Source organism: Molothrus aeneus, chromosome 1 (genome assembly GCF_037042795.1).
Source record: "Molothrus aeneus isolate 106 chromosome 1, BPBGC_Maene_1.0, whole genome shotgun sequence".
In the NCBI taxonomy this organism is placed as follows: domain Eukaryota; kingdom Metazoa; phylum Chordata; class Aves; order Passeriformes; family Icteridae; genus Molothrus; species Molothrus aeneus.
The window spans coordinates 29067009-29088022 of NC_089646.1; the positions used below are offsets into that span (position 1 = coordinate 29067009).

The following is a 21014-nucleotide window of genomic DNA, read 5'->3' on the forward strand; positions in this document are numbered from 1 at the left end:
GCAGTGGGAGCCCCAGCTTTCCCAGGAGATGAGTCCTGCTGGCTCCCTTCCCTTCCACTCACCCCCCCATCAGTAACACCCTGTGATGCTGTGGCAGCAGCAGAGCAGCCAACAGCATCATGCATGCCACAAAAAGTAAGCAGCCATGGAGCCACAGTCCTGGAGAGGCACAAAGGCCATGAGCAAAGAGTTTGGGATCTGACAGTCTAATACTACCCCCACATTTCACCAGTGCCATCTTAGTTCTTAGACAAGAAACAAAGCAAATAGTGCAGATGACACAGCCACACAAAGGCCCATGGACTGGGGGAAGGAGTGGGACAATTATTTTAGCCTGTCTCAATACTGTGAACAAATTTCACCATGCCAAATATCTTAAATGCACTTCACCTGCTCTACAGAACATCAAGAAAGGAAAACATTATCACGTCTTGATATTGTCTACTCTCTTTTAAGACTATTTCTCTGACACAAAGTACAACTATAAATTTTAATGCTGCAAGAAGACTATGACTTTGCTTCTTTGGTTACTTTTGAAAATGAGATCTCTGTAAAACACCAAAGTATGCATAAAGCTTAGATTTCTGATTATATAAACAAATACTTTATATAAAGAAGCATACTATCCTTATTTACACTGTACCAGATCTGTTACTTTGTAATAGATACACAGAGAAACATGCCCAGAAATTCCCTGATGAAGTCATCTGAAACCCCTTTCAAAAGAACAATAACCTTCTGCATCACTACAGCTTCATATTATCTCATGTCTGATTTACAAAAAGAACAAAAGTTCTAATGAACTTCATTAAATGGCTGTTATCTAATAATTCCAATCTTTTCATAGCACAGCCAATGTTCTTAGATTATTAGTAGTTGTTAGGCAAATTTTATAGATATAAATAGTAATTCTAAAATACCCCACATGCATATTGAATCTACCTCCCATCCTCCTAGCCTTGCAACAACACTTCACAGAGGTGATCTGGGTTTGGGACTGGCCTGGTTTGGTTTTGTTTGAATATGAATGATGTAAGGCAGCATTTCTTTTTCATATTTAGAATGGCTTTAGTCATGCAGATGATATGCCTGTCAAAATAGGTCCAAACTGGGATACTAGCAATAAAAAAAAAAAGACGTGCAAAACATAATAAAAAATTTCAAACAACTTGATATGAAATCCCAGTAATTGCAACATCAACATGAAGACACATCTTTCTTTCCCTTGCCAAAGAACCTTTTATGCCCTTGACACCTTCCAGACATGAGAGCCTCTAATTTATCCTTGATCCCACTATGCTTCTTCCTTCTGAGCATCACTTCACATCTCTCTAACTGGATGTTGCTCCCTCACCACAAGAGTTTGTTTGCTCCTCTTGGGCTCTGGAATTTCCTAGGGATTGAGTTTATGCCCTCAAAGATTCCTTGCTCTACCCATTCTAAAGCCACAGCACATCAGCTCAGCGGTCCTGGCTCCTTTCACCCTTCAGGAGGAGTGTGACCTTCTTGAATATTCCTCCTCCTATTCTTTCATTCTTGTGATTCAAAAGGACCCATCAGCAGATGCAGTGCTCCTTCTCTGATGAGCAAAGCGTGATCACTACGTTTCCTCTCAGGTCAACAGGCTTTTGAAAAACCCAACAGCATTTCCAGAGTATCTCCCAAACACACAACAATTTATCACTGTGTTTTAACCCATCAAGAAAGCAGCTCTAAACATCTCTCTCACACATACACACAGAAATGGAGGGAAAAATTACAGAACATATTTGACTGTGCCTGGTTGTTCATGCAAACTTTTACTTCTGCTTTGCTCTGGCAGTCAATCTGTTATCCTCTCTCACAACCACCCTTAGCAGTAGCACTTCAGGTGTCTAAAGAGGCAATCCTCAGAGTGCAATGTACACAAATAATACAGTCCATTCCTTCATTTGAAAAGCAAAAACTCATTCAACTCTAAGCATCTAGGAGCTGCTCACTTTTACACACTGCTAAGTTTTAGCCACAGCACTCAGAAAACAGGAAAGGAGAATGACTCTTCACATATCACTAATTGTTGTAATCATCCCAAGTAGAAAAGTAAATATTTTGTTATGGAAATACAGCCAATCCACACTGAAAGAAAATGTAAATCAAGTGTGACAGTGTCTTATGAGACAATTTGGGCAGTGACTGTCCACTGGTAAAAGGATACCAGCAAGCTCACTATCCCCTAAATCCAGTCTGTACTAACCAAAGTAGATGTAGAAATTTAAAAATGAAACAATTAAGTCAAACAGAGGAAAGCATTCTCCAATTTTACTGGAATTTCATTTCAGAAGAGTGGGGGAGGGGGGAAGCTCCCACCTACTCTGCAAGGCAATAATTATTCAGGAAAAAAATATTGTAATGCTTTCTTTTTTTCCCCTTCATGTCCTAAACATGGCAGCTTCCCCCAGTCTTGGGACACACACACTCTCACAGATAAATAAACTAACTTCATCAAAACCAAAAAACAATGACAGAAACAAAAACAAAAAACCAACACACACATTAAAAAGAAACAAACAAAAAACCCAAAAAAACCTCACAAAACAAAAACCACCAAAAAACCACACAAAAGAGCTGACATGTAGAGTAGAAATTCAGTTTCTCTCAACTGTAGTTGCCTCCTCCATAGTCACCAAATGGTGATAAGGAACTGCTAGTGAAGTGAGCCCAAGCAGGTCCCACTTTCACAGTTCCTAATCCCCCGAGTGCATTATCAACATCCAGTGGAAAAGAAAAGCAGGAACAGCTCAAGGAGATGTAAATGGAAGAGGAGGCAGCAGAGATGTAAAAACCAGAGCTGCAGGGGCAGTCAGAGGATGTAAGATGGACCATAGGACAGACACAGCTACAACTTTCTTCAGCTGCTCTTCTGGTGGTCTGTTTGAGGAAATGTCACAAGTATTTCTTACAAAATATTACAAAAAAGAATGAACAATAAGGGAAGTTGAATAAGCTCAACTCTGAGCTGAGCTCATCTGATGCACATTTCACTGACTATGATTCTATGGTGTAGGAAAGAAAAGGCTTGCACATAGAGACTGAGATTTTTATTTTGAAGACCTAGTTCTAGGTATGACTGAATATGGATTTTAATGCAGCATGAGAACTATATAATTGTTACTAAAGAATTCTCTAGAATATTATATTCTCTAGAATATAGCATCTATATAACAGAAAAATAACTATCATATAATGCACAGCTAATTAGCAATGTAGAACAGTATACAGAAACAACAGTGGTCTAGGACAGAGGGCTGCATCTGAAACTGATAACTGAAATTTTAGTTCTCTAAGAATTAATGCATATATTTCACAAATTTCTAGAAAACAGAATTGTAAGCAGTTTCAATATAGCAAGGTCAGACAAACAGAAGAATAATTTAAAAGTTCTAGCTCCAGAGGCAGGTAATCTAACTCCCTCAAAGTATGAGCTTGATAGAAGCTATCTGCATATGTCTTCAATGCATCTGCTGCAAGGGAAATGACACAAATACAGCTCAGAGAAACACACAGAAAATAAACTCACAACGCCAGAGGTCACACCTCAATAGTAAGAATTATGGTGCACTGATTTTAAACCATACATCATTTTTTCATCAAAACTTCAAAAGTTTTTAATCAAAACTTGATCATATCTCAGTATAATTTAGAATAAGTAAACTTTAAAAGAAGTAGGAACAGGCATCTAACAGCATCAGCCTTCCTCATTTACTATTGCCTTGCTTTATCATAGTTACCTCTTAAATTCAGATTCACAGACTAATACAGTCATCTGAGAGCATTCAGTATTCATTAATTTTACTAGTCCAGAAACTTTTCAATAGTTTTTACTAAAGACATATGTTCCTGAGCTAAAATTGCCTTGATTTCTTTGTAATGTAAATTCTTTTACTGTACACCTAACAAGGGGCACAGGTCTATCTCATTAGTTCAGACTATGAAATACCAGACAATATTTCTCTTAGATTTATATAACATGTCACGGAACAGTAACTTTTACTAAAAGGATTAAACAAATGATGTCATTCCAAGCTACATACTTTATAAGTATTATTATTTACAAGCATTATAAATAATGATGAGTAGTTCATACAGAATAATTTGTGTGAAATATATTGTTTTCAATTAAGTGTGATCATCAAATTCACAGAAGTACAATCCTTGGAAACAGCCTCCCAGTGGGAATAGTCACACTTAAAAATTAAGATGTAATGTTGTTTACACCTTCTTTGGTATTTAAAATATGAGACCTTAAAAAATTATGACAGTAACAGCTTTGCTTAAGTATCTTCACAGATGAGCACAGAAAGCAGACAGACTCAGTATTAGATTTTATCCTAAACTAAAATTATCTGAGAATTTGGTCCTCTCTTCTTGTAACATTATTTTTTTAATGACCTAGTCTTGTATTATAAATCTTAGGTTATGTTTTAGACTCCACAGAGACATTCTGTGGCTTCTGATAAGGGTGTGTAAAACTGAGGCTCAGTGAACCCAATCTGCATGAGGCATCTAATGTCATGTTTCCTCAGGCTGTAAATGACCAGGCACAATGGTCCATGTGACCAATACCAACTCCACGTTCCCATTGCTATATAAAAAGAGGATGACCATGGTGATGTTGATTTTTGTAAAAATAATCACAGAACTATTGCAATATAATGCCAAATATTTAGTAGCAATGCATACACACGTAGCCCCAGTTTTTTCTGGGCATTTCTGTTGGGCATATGAGGGAAATAAAAACATTTTTCTTGTACTGGACTTCATTCAGATCTAATGTGACCCCAGCCAGGGTTAATCACTTGGGTCAGAACTGTTTCTCCAGCTACCACTTCAAAGTGCAATTCCTGTAAGTAACTAAACTGTCAGATGGATTCTGACAGCTACAAATTTAATCATGTTCACAACTGCAATGAATATTTGCTGCCATATTCAGCATGTAGTCAATAGAAATTCATATAGAAGGCATGCATACTTATATAAACACACCCATGTTCCAAATTAACAAAGTCCAAGTATTTATGGACTAGGCAGCAGAATATTTTGTATTATGTTAAGATTAGAAGATTGGAAAACACAGAAAAACAAAAAAAAAGTAAACCTTCAAAAATAATTTAAAAATATTGTTGTTTTTAATAATTCTTTAAATGAGTAAATTTATGGAAGAGGTATTAAACATTATATTGTTGCATAGGGTATCTTCTAAAAAATTTTAAGTTCACCACATATTATTCATAAAGAAACACAGTCCTTTTCCAATGGATTTATTCTAGTTGTTTATTGTATCCATACCAATAAAATATTTAACACAGGCACCAAAATGTTTTTAAGGACAGGTACAGGAAAAGATTTAGAGAGTTGAGACAGAATTTAGGTATGATATAGGTACTAAATCCTCTAATAGCTTGATTGTCCTTTTGCTTGCTAATGCTATCCTTCCCTTCCCACTGGAATAGATTTATATACCTCAGCATTGATAAATCTAAAGTAATATACATTAAAAAAATCGTAGCGACACACTTAAAGTGATGAGCAGTGAGCTCATCACTGATGAGTTACCACTCAGAAACATAATAAAAATTTGAACTATAATCAGAAAAGATCAGCTCAGTGCTTGACAGCATTCAAAAATAAAAGTATTCTGAAAAAAAATCAGAATAAAACAATGTATTTTGTTGTGTAGATCCCTGGTATACTTGCATTCTCAATAACATGCAGAGTTTTTTTGGATTTGCAAATTGATTACAGCAGAAGTGAAAAAAGAGGACAAAAAAGATGGAACCTAAAAAATAAGAGCACACTAGAATTCTTCCATCTTCAAAATGAAACAGGCCTATCTCAGATAGCTGTAAAATAATAAATGTGTAGAGAGTGTTGGAACCTGAAGGAACACTCTGGATATCCTCAGCCTATTCTTCTATTCTTTTCTTGATAATCACTGGGGACATCATACTTGTCCAGACAGCCTTTCATCCAGTAAAGCTATCCTTATGCTTTTAAGAAGGATGAAGAACGATCCCTTTCACCTGCCCCACTAATAGTACCTTGACAAGGATATATATAAACCACAGCGAACTTTCAGTACTGAAAGTGCGCTGAAAAAAAACAACAAAAACCCCAAGCAAATAACCACCCCACCCAAACAAATTAACTAACAAAACCAGACAAACTGATGAAGAGAAATTCTTTTTCTCTGGAAAAAATAACTAAATGCTACAATGTTTACCACACTATGTAATGTGGGCGTTCACTTGCCACATACACAACACATACCTCCCACAAAAACAGAGAAACAGCATACAAAGTATTTTACTGGCAGCATATAGTTTTCAAAAAATATCTAAATAATAACCAATGAAAACATCCCTTTTAGTTGTAATTGTGCTCACCATCATTTATAGAATCCAACTTCAACTATACTGAGGAATGTAATCTGCATTATCAACTCTTCAGAAGTATTCATCTACAAAACACAAGATTCTTCTCCATGATAAGCTTAATGATCATATGTAAGGTCTTCATCATGCTATTTACAACCATTTTAAGGTGTTTAATAGTACTATAAGTCTTTTAAAGTATTAAGTTAGAATGGTTATGCCGTCATGAACTACCCTTCCCTCCTCTTCTTCCATTCTCTTAGGCTATTTTAAAAAAATATTCAGTGGAGCATGTGTTAAATCTGAAGAATCAATGACAACATTGTTGAAGACAAGGTAAGACTTAGCATTATCTTCTTTTCTTCAACACCCACAGGTTGAAAATCATTACCACAGCTGTTCTGCCTTCAGCTGCTTGATTTTTTAACAGTTTAAAATCTCTCCAAACTTTGTGCTTTGCACAAGGAACTTTCCTTTAAACAGCCACACTATTTCCTGTAAATCCCTAAAACATTTAAATGGCTGCAGAAGACACTGGTTTAAGGTGTTTGAGACATTCAGGTTATATAAAGAAAGTAAACACACAGGTTAAATGCATCTCTGTGCACTGTCCACATGTCCCTCAAACAGAGATGGATGAAAATAAATTTTGATATTAACATGCAATAATTATCTACACATGTGATTTATGTTCATTTGTTATTATGAAGCATAGTTATGAACATACATGTTCATACATGATATGAAAAGCACAAGGCTCAGAAACAAGATCTCATACTGGAATATGGGCATCAAGTTCCCTGAAGAGGAACAGCATTTCATTCCTTTATGGGTTAATAATTTGCTTTCAGCTTAAAAGAGATGGCACCTGCTCTGTCAAATACATATTTGCATTTCCAAAGAATGAGAGCAGCAAACAAGACCAGGGGAGGAGTAATGAAACTTTTCCTGAATAAATTTAAAAACTCTATATGGGGAAGGGATGAAGCATTTGAATCTGAATGAAAACTGCAAAACGGGACAACAAATATGTATAAGAACTGGAAAACCTTTCCTGCTTGAGATGCTCTCCAGTGAAAACTGGCCAAGAATGTAAATAATGCAAGACAAACTGGAGCTTGACTGAATAGCAAATCCAAAGAGTTGTAACTTGTCAGGATACACAGATTTTGACCTGATTTTAGTACAAATAAACAAAGCTGGAATGTCTAAATTCTACGACTGCTGTCATTAAGTCCATGTTCCACAGCAGTTTATTTTTGGATTTAGAAAATAATGCTTTTATTTCATTTTACTTTGAGATGGTAGATGAATTGTGGATGAATTACAGAAGCTCCCAAGGTTTCTAGATGATGAAAGCATTCTTCCACCCCCATAGGAGTCATTATCCTTTTAGTCAGGGTCCTGGACTGATCATGTAGAACTCACTGTCTCCATATATTATCACATTAGGGTACTGAAAGGGTCATCTATTCCTTTAGATGGACAGCATTTTGAGTCACAAATGTAAGATCCAAAATGAAAAAGCTTCATGGAGTGACACAGTTATCAGGCATGTGCCCTGAACTGAGATAAGGTCAGAGGGAATAAGGCCTAAACCCTTTAGGAGTGCTCTTCAAAATATACAATCTTTTCTATAGCTCACATATTCTTATTAGCGTCCTTTGCAGTTACCTGCCTGTTAAACTCCACTGAAATATGACTGAATATGTTCCTGTTAGGCAGAAAACTGTAAGATTCTACAAATTCTTCTGTCATTGACAGATGACCTACCCGACTTCATCAGCTCATCAGACCAAAATAAGAACACACAAAAATTTTTAGAAGAGACTTGAACAAGTTCTTGTTCACTAACTAGGCAACTAGATATAAGTACTGGAGCTTCATCAAGACTCTTTCTCAACACCAACAGAGATATGTAAAAATCACCACCCTGGTGTACTGTGCAATACAGGGTAGAAAAATATATTCAACACTCATACAAGCTGGTTTTGTAGTTTCTGGGTGAATATTTATAGGAAAAAGTCTGAGACAGAATATAAAGCTTTCTTACGAGTAACTATTTTGAATTTACAAAAGCAAAACATTTCATAACTGAACATGATATTTTACAATATGAGGAAAAGAAAATAACCACTTGACATTTTAAATTTAAAGAGGAAGTAAAAAAAGAACACTCTTATCAGAGTACTATACTGTTTTTAATAACATCTAATATTCAAAGCTGGGAGTTCTCCCAGGATTCCTCCAGTCATAGCCATTCTACTTCTAATAAATAAGTTGTGCCAACAGCACTAAGCCTAACAAAGGGCAGTGCAAATTTTTATATCTCTAAGAGATCATCTATTGCTTAGAAGGTTGGAATTCTTTGACATAGAAGTTGTCAAGCAGTTTAAACACAAACATCTTCATTGATGCTTTTAAAGTAAAAACAGACAAAATGACCCACTGTACTTCCCGAGCAGAAGAAGCTGCAGTACTACACAATTTTAAATTTACAATAGCATATGAAGACAAACCTTTTCACAGATCCAGCAGTTTTTCAATGTGTATGACATGTAGAACAAAGTAAACCGAAATGCATAAGGCTTCAGATTTTCAAAGTAAATCCAGAATTTCTAGAGAGGTCTGTAATTTTATTTTCACTAAAAAGCATTGCTGGAATATTGTGTATCAACAATGAATTAAGACAGACTTTTTGGTTAAAACATGCCATTTTTATGTTTTTGGGACATGAAAAAAAATAGAAATGCTCCAGACTACTTGTTTATTTAGATATGTTTAAAAATAGGTCCTTTGATATTTAAGTTCTGGTACATGGCCCATTCTAATGAACTACTGTTTTAAGGCTATTTCACTTTTTTGTTTGTATTCAGTAATGTATGGAGAAAACTTGACACTTTTCTTAGGAGTTCAATTCTTCCTTACCTTCCTAGCTGAGAAAATATCCAAGGGTATAATTTATCTCACACAAAGATGGATGTCTCAAAATTGTATTTTAAACTGTGAACAAGTCACACCAGCCAGGCACCCTTTATAATGAATTGAGAGACCTGGATACATTCAGAATGTGCTTCAACTGACCTATAAAGGATGCTCATCTTAAAATTAAAATTTCCCCCAGCAGGTGCTTTTGACTTTCCATTAGTAATAATAGGAGAGACAGAAGGTAGCCAGATGGTATTCAGATATTGAACAGAAGATAGAATAGACACACTAATATATATTTTTAATATTTTAAACACTTTATTTCTAAATTATGACCAAGCTATCAAAATCTAAAGAAATAGGCAAAGTAGAGCTATTGAGTAAAATATTCTAGGGGTGTACAAAAGCAGCATTGTGGTTCTAGAAAGGAGATTAAATCAATTTCACATATCTAAACCTAAACATTTTCAAGGAATTTTAGATTTTAGAAAAAGGTTTTCATTGATGACTAAGTAGAAAAAAAAAATTGAAAAAATAAAAAAAAAAGGTAAGAATTATATTTCCTTTTGCTTGCTTAATTCATTCCTGCTTGTAACCACAAATCTTTCAGTTTTCATCTACTTCAGTATCAATTGTTTTGGCTATAAATGTTATCTCTTTTTTTTTCTTTATTCTCATTTTTCTTTCTTCCCTACTTAAAACTTATTTCTGGCATAACATTGTCTCCCATTCACTTGATTAATTCATAAATTCATCCAGGAAGCAGGAGAAAAGCCACAATTAAAGAGACAAAACCAGCAACAGATCCTTGAGTCTAGGGACACACTGGTTCATACTCTTATGTCTAGGCCATAGCCTCTAGATTTAGAAAAAAACACTTTTTTTCCTTTCAGAAGACAAGACAGCAAAATTTGCCAATTTCACACCACCTAAGATTTTCTCCTAGGCTGATTCAGCTGCCTTACTATTTGCCATTCCTCTAATTCACTTAAATTTAGCTTCTCAATTCTCTAAGACCACCATCATACAAATATGTCACTGCATGGAAAAGCCACATACACTTCAAGAGCATCCAGGATTGATTTCAGGTTATTTCCAAACTCAAACTGTATAAATCAGAAGTGTCCGCCTGGGGAAAATTTAGACCAAAGGGAATGAATTTGACTCATTGCTTTTACTTTACACAACATGCTCTAAGGACAAAAGAGAAAAGAAATTTCTATTAACTGTGTGAGTTTTCCCCATTGCCCAACTAAACCAACACCACATGGGAATGCTTCATAATAACCACAAGGCAACCCAAAAGGCAAGCAAAGCAGCATATCACAGCAGAAAGCTCACAGATTTGGATGCACCAACATAAACTTTTGTGAAAATTTCCATCACATCTCTTTAGATTGCTACTACTGTTAGGAATAGAGAGTGAGCTTCTTATTACAGCTACTGAGCACTAGACATCTCATTGAATGTCTAATGAAAAAAAAATTTCAAATTGTTTTGTTACAAAATTTTTGTAACAATTTCAAACCAAGTAATCAAAATGTGGCTGAAAATCAACCTAAGGTAACTTAGTAATTAATGGCATTTGTACAACTAAATATTTCTCCCACCATTAGAAAAGTCATTCCTAAAATCCTTAAGAAAGAAGAAAGAAGTATCTAGAGTTCATTTTAGTCATGATTTACTACAGTAAACAACAAACATCTAAAAATAAAAAGCTAATCGGTCCCCAGAATTGGAAGTCTAATTAGCAACACTGAACTGACAAACATGTCTACAACTCTGCTTCTTTTTGTTTTATTTACTTTTAAAAAAACTGTTTAGGGCAAAACAATAGTGCCAGAGTTGTACACTTACATTCCAAGCATGTATTAAGGGACAGGACAAGAAATAATTTAACAGCCTCCAAATACTTACATTTGTTAAGCTTTTAAACTTGTGGCAAACTAACTATATCCCTTCAGGGCTATACTGCTGCAAACATTATTCAGAGAAGTCTTATTTTCTTCAGAAACAATTAAAAAAGAAAATGTGTTCTACATTGCATAAAGCTGTTTTACGGGGTGTTTGGGGACAGCTACTCGTCTCAATTTCAACTAAATAAATATTTATTTCCCAACTTCCTGAATTAGCCTAAATACTTTACCTGCATCAGATCATTTTTATCCATAGTAAGAGCATTATTAGTGTACTGAAAACTAGGTCAGGTTGACAAAATCAAGGTATCAGTTTCAAAGCCCAAATCTTTAACTTTTTTTCACTCTTTTAGGCAAGGTATTAAAAATAACTACAAACATCAAACTCTTCTCAGTGGGACCCAGCATGTCACTTCTTCAGCTTTCCAGTACTGTGAATTTGCTGGTTTAGCTATAAAAGAAGTCTCTGAAGAGAAAATTATTAATGAAGTACTGTTATGAAAAACTGAAATTACGGACAAGTAATTGTTTTAAGTCTTCTATTACTGTTACTAATTATTTTGTAAGTGCTACAGGAAACAAAAAACTGACTGAAGAAACTCACAACTGAAGGTCAAGAGGGTCTTTACATGGAATTCTTTTCATAAAATGTTTGTTTCTAACCTTTTATACCAACTTCTATTGATTAACCTGGCTGTGGCATGCTATAATTCCTTCAGAGTAACTAACACCTGGAACCTAATCTACACAAGTGTAAAAGCAATTGGGAATTACATCCAGAGCAATGTGTAGTCCATATTCTTGATATCTTTTTCACTTTAGACAGTAATGCAAAGCTCAGGTGGGAATTCCTGAAGCAGGCTGCAAACTTTACTTGAAAGGAACGAGCTGTAGGGAGCTTTCAGGAGCCAGCATCCTTTTCTTCCACAGCATTTCATGGTATTGATGTCTCTCAGATTTGACTGGGAGGACTTTATCATAACTTAAAAATAAACATAAACATCTTTCACAAGTAGCTTCTCCTTTCCACAGGTAGAATTCTGGCTGAAATCCTCTTGATCCAGCACACCAAACCACAGAACAAAACCAATTGTTTCTGTAACTCACTCCTAATTGTCACCACTCTTCCATAATTCCACATATAGATGAAAATGTTTCATCATCCACATCTCATCGAGGCCTTAAAAAGACTTGTTAAAATTGTATGCAGAAGGCTTATGTTCTAATAAAGGTCCTAACAATTCAAAGAGAATGAAACATCATGTATTATCTATACTCAAGGAGCATCTGCACGATGCTCTTAGTCACACAGTTTAGTTTTAGTTAGTTCTATGAGGAGCAGGGAGGTGGAATCAATGATCTTTATAGATCACTTAAAACTTGAGATATTCCATGATTCTATGCTATATGCTGTTAGTTTTTATTACACTAAATATAATGCATGACTTCAAGCTATTATCATTCATTCTCTATGTGCCACTCACAAGAACTCAGTGCTGCTGACATGCACACACAAAACACAAGAAGCCCACTCCATCTCTCCAGCCAGTGACTGAAGTTTCCAGTATTAACCTATTACTACCTTTACTCCCAAATGTGCTATTTACACTCTGCTTTATCAAAACGCTGGTCTAACAGGTTTCCTACAACTCTCTTATCATTCTCTTCATTCCTGTTCCAGTGATCTCATTCCACAGGCAAAAGGTACCTAGACCCATCCTATAGTGACACCTGAATGACAGTTCCAGAGCAGAAACAGTGCAGAACCTCCTTATAAGTAAAAACCTAATATCTAGTGCTCTTTGAAACAATTAACTTTATTACTTTCGTACTGCATGAAGTCTTAAAAAATATCTGTTCATTCATACATTGCTACTAAATATTGTTCAAGACACCTATAGGTGTTTAGAAAAGATGATTTCAGCTGTCATGTAACCATTCATATATACTTCTTCCTTAAAATGTATAAGAAACGAGGTTTTTCCTAAACCTGCCTAAGAACAGCAAGATCTGATATTCGCAGGCCTGTAAATTAGATTAACAATTGTACCCAAATATTTCAAATTCACAGTGTAAAACATATCGCTCCATAAACATTTCAGACTGCTGGATAATTGTTCCAGTCTTCCCTGCCATGCTAAACAACAAAGTCCTTCTACCTTGACAAACGAACAAGAGACAAGAGAAGCCCCTGGAGGAAAGTGCTGCTTTGTGATGCCCCATGTTTCTTGATGCTTGTTTTCCTTCTGTACTAGATAGACATTTCAGGCTCTGAGTAATACTGGATTACCACTTTGGGGAGATGCAAGGGACTTATTTCCTGTCATGTTATCCATAAAGCATAGCACAAGTCCAGTCATTTGGGAATGCATATTAGGTTCTTGCTATGGATTTTTTTTCCCGGACGCATAATGACTTTCTAAATATGTGCATCATACCATTCAAGTGCAAAGAAAAACTATTACCTTGCTACATTAGGTCATTTAACCTAAATGGGAGTAGGAAACGTTGAGTAGCTTTTATAAAAACTTAAAAGACTGTGTCTCCTGCTACAATTACTGGTTTTCCCCATCCTGTTCCATCGCCTTTTTTATTTTATGATAGGGTTTTATAAGTTTTCCTTTTTTTTTCTCTAACCTTATATCAACCAGACAAAACTGCTTTTGAAAATTAATAAAGTTCTACCCAAATTTGCAGAAAAACAGTCAAACAATGAAGAACTGAAGACCCTACAATCTGCTTGTTTACCAGAAAAACAATACCTATGATATAGTAATCTGATGAGAAAACCTTTAATCCATCTCCAAAACAGGACACTCACAATGAAAAATGTAATTACATTCACCTCTGATAAATAAAACTGTTCTTGGATAAGAATCAGAACAACACTGGGCCACAAAACAAACAAACAAAAAACACCAAAACAAAACAAACCCAAAACACAACAACGAGCTCGTAACATCAACACGTAAAGTTTAAGAAGAGCAGCCTTTAAAGCCTAAGTTTGTATCTGCATCTTTTGTTTCCTGCCCTCGATGTGTTCGCATCTACCCTGGATGCCTCAGCACTTCACAGCTGTGAACCCGGGCTATCAGGGGCAGCATCAGGACACTGACTGAGGTTGAGCAAAGTGATATAGGTCGACGAGGCAAATTGGCTGTAACTAGAAACCAAAGCGACGCGTCGTGACAAATTCAACACACCGCGGTAAGCTACAACTTTCACCTTAGCCCCTCCACTACGCCCAGACACCCAGCCGCGCATCGCGGCCCCCCCAGTTCCGCGGTTCCCACCGCTCCGGCCGCCCAGCGACTCGCGAACTTACTGCAGTGCGATGCGGGCGGAGGGAACGCTCGGCCCCGGGATGCGAGAGAGCCCGGCGCCCTGGGCAGCCGCGGGACCGGCCATCCAGCCGGGCCACCGCCAGCGACGGCGGCGACACCGCCGCCCTCAGCCCCCCGCCCCGCCTCGCCGCCGGCTGCCGCAGCCCAGCGCGCCCGGCCCGGCCCCGCGGGGTCACCGCCGCCCTCGGCCCCGCTTCTCGCCGCTCTCCGCGGCACAGCGCGGAGCCGGCAGCCGCCCTCCTCTCGGGAACGGGCAGGCGCCTCCGGGCGGCGCGGTTTTAAGCGGCGGTGCGCCAGCACATCTCCCACCCCCTTCCCGGCCGGGCGGCAGGGGGAGGGGAGAAGCGACACACACACTCACACACACATACATACACACACACATACAAACACACACACACACACACAGACGCCCCTCCGCAGCCCCTCCCGCCCCCGCGCAGCTGCCCGTACCTGTTGTCCAGCGCCCGCATCCCCCGGGCGCCGCCCGCCGACTCCGCGCCCGCTCCGCGCTGGAGCAGCGGTGCGGCAAGACCCGCGCAGCGCTCCGCAAAGCCCCGCTCCCCTTTCTCCACCCGCTGCCCCGCGCCGAGAGGCGCTGAGCCCGTGCAACACTTACCCAAAGTTTACAGGCTCTCCCCGCCGATGGCGACCGCCCAGGGCTGCCGGTCGCCCTCCCCGCTGCGAGCTGGCGGGGCTGTGGCAGCGGGCACGGAGGGCCGAGCGCGGCCCGCCCCGCTCCTACCTGCCCGGCCGGAGCTGCCGCGGGGCGCCGGGAAAAGGCGGCGGCCGTGGAGCGGCTCCCACGCAGGTGCGCGGGCACTGCGCCGCCGGAGCCCGCGGCTGAAGGAGCTGGGAGAGACTGCGCCCTCCCTGCCACGGCACCGTCCGGTCCTCGGCAGCCGCCGTGCCCCGGCAAGGCCGGCCCAGTGCCCGGCCCGGCGCCCGGCAGCCGCCTCAGCAGCAGCCCCTGTGCCCGGCTCGCCAGGCTCCGTACGGCCGAGGGACCTTCGCTTAGCCCGCTCCGCGGAACGCTGCCCTGGGCCCCTGCTTTCCTCCAGCACCTGTTTCGGAACCTCTCTGAGGGTAGCAACAACCCAGCTAGGGCCTGTAAGAATTTGCAGATTTACTCAGAAAGAAAAAAAAAAAAAGAGGGACCAGAATACCAATAGCATGGAAATTAATGTCTTTGTGCCAGTGCCTACCATTTAGCAAGACAGAACTAGGGAGCTGATCAAACTTTCACTGACAGGTTCCCAGTGTGTTTAATGAGAGATTGCTATGCACTACCAACTTCCATCTTCACCAAGTCTTGAGTGATCAGATAAGCCTCAGAACTTAACCTGGGAACCTGATTCTATGTTTAATTATAATGACATTAATTTCTATTTATATTCACTTTGATGATATATGGCACTAAAAGACTAGCTTTGAAAATTTTTTTAGGCAATGTAGATGAAATTTAGTATATTGCTAATTATTTTATATAATAAATCCACTGAAGTTTGAAAATAAAAAATATTTACCACCTTTTTTTGGTTACTTTTGTACATGGATCCATTCTTCCTTTCCAAAATGTGCATTTAAAGAGTTTAATTTTCATAAGACACAAGTGCTAGAAATTATTGGAATCCTCTTTATTTTAGGAACCATGCAAAACCATGCCAGCCTGATTTTGTTTATAGAGAGGTTTCTTAAAGAATTCCTTAATTCACCTAGTACACTGAACATGGTTTCCTCAGCATAAATGGTACCTGCTCTCTATAAATTAGCTTCTCCACACTACCATTAAAGATATTTAAGTGTTTTGAATTAGCATATTTCCAAAACTCATTAACACTCCAACTTTTTGTTTAACAAAAGAGTTCAAAAATTTAGATGAGCTTCCTATGTATAAGTAAAATGTAACTTTGTTATATAATGCCATAAGTACATATTTATACCATATACTCAGTGATACAAAGGCATAACTAAAATTTCATTTTGATGTAGCTTTGATTGTCTTAAATAAACTCTGATTGTATTCTAAATAATCCATTTAATTCTCTTCATATTCTCACAAAACCAAAAGAAACAACAACTTTTCTGTAACTTTGGAAAAATATGTTCTCAAATGCATAGCATCATACCTATTAGCCTTTAAATTGACATCCAGTGGACAACCTTATAAATATCTTTCCAAATGCCAGCTTCACAATTGCACATGCCAAGTACTTGCCTTTAGTTCCCCCTATCTAATCTATTGCTTTCCCTTTAAAACACTGATTTGGAGAGATTATTTTTCTCCCAGGGGAGGAATTCAGTCCCAGTATATTTGAGCCTCAAGTTACTAAATATGGATCAAAACACTGAAATACAATGAGTAGTTACTTAATTGTAACAAATCATTCCAGTACAACACAAAATTTTTATAGGTCTTGCAATAAAATGTTACATCTCATGGTAGGGGGCAGAGGGCAGCTTTTGAATCATGATATTGCCTTAAAAATTGCTTTGAAGCACTCTCAGTTACACATGGTCATATAAAAAATAAAAATTGCTGCAAAAAATGTGATCCTAATTAAAAATACATTTTCTTATATTGTGCAGAATTTCCATATATTCACTTAACTTAGGCCTTTACTGTTCTCTTCTGCTGTGTATTAAAACAGAGTCCAACTTCAGTTCCTATTGAAATGGCAAAGGTCCCACGAGTTCATTTGCAGTTTGGAATGACAACTCCATTGACCCTTGTAGCTTTAAAACTCCAAAGAAAAATTTGGAGGTCTTATGACACAGGAAGAAAACTTAACTCCTTCATTCAACATTTCATTTGCCCTAGGAAAGCAACAACCTTCACACAGGTGCAAGCCAACTCAGTACAGCTGAGCTGTGAAAGATCAATGAAAGATGTGAAACTGAAGGACTCTAACATTGATTCATTTTTCTACTGGAAAATATTTAGGAGATTGCTATCCACATGCCTACTTTTAGAAGCATTGCTGTATTATGGGCTGTTTTGAGAACAGGTAGAGGATGGGGATAGATGGGTTATGGTTTGTGGCTAAGGGCTTCCTCAGCACAGAGCTCAGTGGCAGCCTTTGTGCATAGCACATTTGCATAGGCATCTTTGTGCTGGTTTCAATACAGAGCTCCATCCTCCTGTTCCAGAAGCAGGATGCTGCCCAAACTGTATATGCTCCTGTCCTCCCCTCCTTTAATCAAGCTCCTACCATAAGCAGATTAAAATATGCAAAGAGTTTGTCTGTTAACAGCTCACTCCCTCACAGCAAAGAAAATAACAGATGTCTAGAAGCCACAGCCAGAATTTTAAATATTAAATTTATTATACTATATACAAAGATCTGTGTTTGGATATTTAAATGAATTTTGTTGCTAAGCGTGACTTTAAGTTGCTCATTTAATAAAATTATTATGAACTTGGAGCCCTACATTTTTATATGATTCATGAAAGAATAAAGCACCTAACTTGAGAATCCTAACAAAAAAATTATTTTCAGCTTCCAATATGTTTTATTTGTTTTTCATATATTGCAAAAGTCATCTGCAGTTAGAGTATGTTAGTAGTTTTGAAATAAATAGGGTTCACGCTTATAAATCTGACTTCAGTAGTGGCATTACTCTACATCACAGGTGCAAACTAATGAAAAGTAGTCTGACTCCATGTCAGCTAAGGTAACAGCAAGCTATATATAAAGAAAGTATTTTTCACAATATATGGTTTTAAGAAACAACTGTAGTTCACCAAATTTGTTAAAGAAAAAATTAACCTTATCAAAATTTGATTCATCTACCTTAGAACATTTTTACACTATATGAAGAGTTTTGTGGAGAAAATGGAATTAAGTGAAAAAAAGAAACAACTTTCTTCACAGTAATTCTATACTTCATGTATTTTCATCAGAAAATGTCAATATGGAGTAGACTACATTACTCCCTCCCAGAAACAGCAAATTTACAAGCAATGAGTAATAGGGATCCAAAGGAATCAGACCATTTCATCAGAAACAAGACCTTTTATAGATTATGCTGATATCACTTTACATTAGTTATTGTAGTGATAATGATATACCATAGAATAGTATATATAGTCCACTTGACCCATATACATGTTTACACAGTAATATACCTATACCTATTGACACAGTTGGGATGGGAAAAATTCTTGTGAAATACTCAAAATACCCAGAGGCATTTGTAGGTCTACTATGACTCATATTACTGATATTCTACATGTGTATATATATTCACATATGTGTATGTGTGTGTGTGTGTGTGTGTGTGTGTGTGTGTGTGTGTGTGTGTGTGTATAAAAGCTAGGGTAGCTGAAAGAAAATAAGCCACAGAACATACATTTGTACTTGAGAAAATCAAGGACTGTTGAGAAACTAGAGGAAATTACATTAATCTGCTGAACTATTTTTCTGGGCTTGTTATCTAGTATACCAGATACTCTAACAGAACCTTTAGCTATTCTTTCATTAATGTAATTATGATTTAAGACTGAAAGCATCTAAATTCAGACCTGGTGAATTAACACTGGCACACAAGATTATTTGCTTGATCCAAGTGCTACAGATCAGTCTTACTTCTGCCCTGGGAGAATCCTAGGCTGACTCCTCTTGGAATACATTCTGAGTCATATGAAGGACAGCAGGATGTGTGGGAGCAATCTACATGAATTTACTAAGGGTATATCTAGCCTGATCAATTTGACTGTCCTCTGTGATGAACTGACTGAATATATGGATGAGAGAAAAAGGGAAGTACCAGTGGATGGTACTTATCTTGGCTTTTGCAAGGTTTTCTATGCTTATTCTCACAACAGTCTCCTGTCCAAGCTGGGACATAACAGACTGGATTGGTGGAAACTAGATACATGTGCAACTGGTCGGATGGCTGGGCTCAGAGGATATTGGTTAATGGGCTGTACTCTATCTAAATGCCAATAGGAAGTGTCATTACCTAGGAATATATCTTTATATCTTTAAGGATAAAGGATATGTCCTTACATCTTTATCAGTGACCTGAAGGACACACAGGACTACTTGTTCTTATAGTCTGCAGGTGAGAAGACTAACCCCTGCCAAAGGAGGACTGCCATCCAGAGGGACTGAGACATGCTGGAGGAAAGGTCTGACAGAAACCTTGTGAAATGCAAAGCCCTGCACTTGGAAAATAAAAACCCTCAGTGATGAGGCCTAGCTGGAGACCAACTCTTTTGAAAAAGCCCCAAGAGTTTTGTCAGACAGCAAGCTGAGCATAAGCGTTGAGTCCTGGCAGAGAAGAAAGCCAGTGCCATCCTGGGCAGTAACTAGGGGTGTTATTAGCCCCCTCCAACGAGTATTTCATAGATCACACCTTGAACAATGTGTCACGGCATAATTCTGGCTGAAAAGACTCTTAGGACATCTCTAGTTAGGATGGAATCAGATCAGGCTAAGGGGTTGAATTCAAAAGATGGAGACATCATAACTTCTGTGGGCAATGTGATTAGTGCTGGAGCATCCTCATGGTGAAATTGGTTTTCCATATATCAAGCCTGAACCTCTCATTTCCACTTATGCCCATAACCCCATGTCTTCCCCCCACGCCTAACTATGAAGAGCACATCCCTTCCTTCCTGTTAGATGCCTCATTCATTTAATTCCATGGGCTACTGTTACTTGTCCCCAAATCCTTTACAGGCTGGACAACCCTAGTGGTTATACAGATTGACATATAGGTGTAACAATGCTCAAGTTACTAATGGGTTTGTCTGAGCTCTGGTTTCATAATATTATCTCTAGTGCATTAAAGGAAGAAATGACAAGTACAAAAGAAGTAAGGACAAAGGCAGTATAGTAGAGTACCTTTCAGTGAATTTAAACCTTTTTTTCCCTCACAACTTACTCTCATCTTTACCTTCCATGTACAGTTGTTTTTTTTTCCCTCTGTTGTTCCTACTTCAAAGAGGGACCTTGGCCAACCTTAGGTCAGTGGGAGTATTTTCAGAGATATAATGGAGCAATGGGTTGACAAGCTTCTAAAATCCACATGAAACATACTGTTTGTTTTAACTGGATGCAGGAATGAGCCCTTAGCCATATTAAATGAGAGATGTTTGCTCAGTCTGACAAGATATTATTTAGTTAAAGATTACTTAAGATGCAGATGTCTAACACCTCACTCATTCTGAAACACTAAAATGTAAAGACTACAGAGCTCTATACAAATATAGTACCTAACCAGGCCAGGAGGTAAGGGGCAAAACGTGCTTACTGTCTGCTTCTGGATGTAGCATTAGAAGAGTAATATGCATATTTTTTCACTACATTTAATTCTATATGTATGCAGGATATAAAAAAGAAGCATATGGCTAGCAGACATCAAAAAAGATATATTTATTTATATATCGCAAATATGCATTTAATTTT

At 38.0% G+C, this 21014-nt stretch overlaps 1 protein-coding gene across 6 annotated transcripts in view; it reads right to left on the reverse strand.

Moving 5' to 3' along the window:
* The window catches only part of DGKB (diacylglycerol kinase beta), a 332216-nt gene extending 316876 nt beyond the window's left edge, over positions 1-15340 (reverse strand). For 4 of the 6 annotated variants that reach the window (XM_066554026.1, XM_066554009.1, XM_066554017.1 and 1 more), the window contains exon 1: positions 14580-14716. The gene's annotated coding sequence lies outside the window, so the exon portion shown is untranslated. Of the gene's footprint in view, positions 1-14579; positions 14717-15051; positions 15068-15217 lie in introns of those variants that run through there. The other 2 variants (XM_066553994.1, XM_066554001.1) reach the window with 2 other exon arrangements.
* Positions 15341-21014: the final 5674 nt, after the last annotated feature.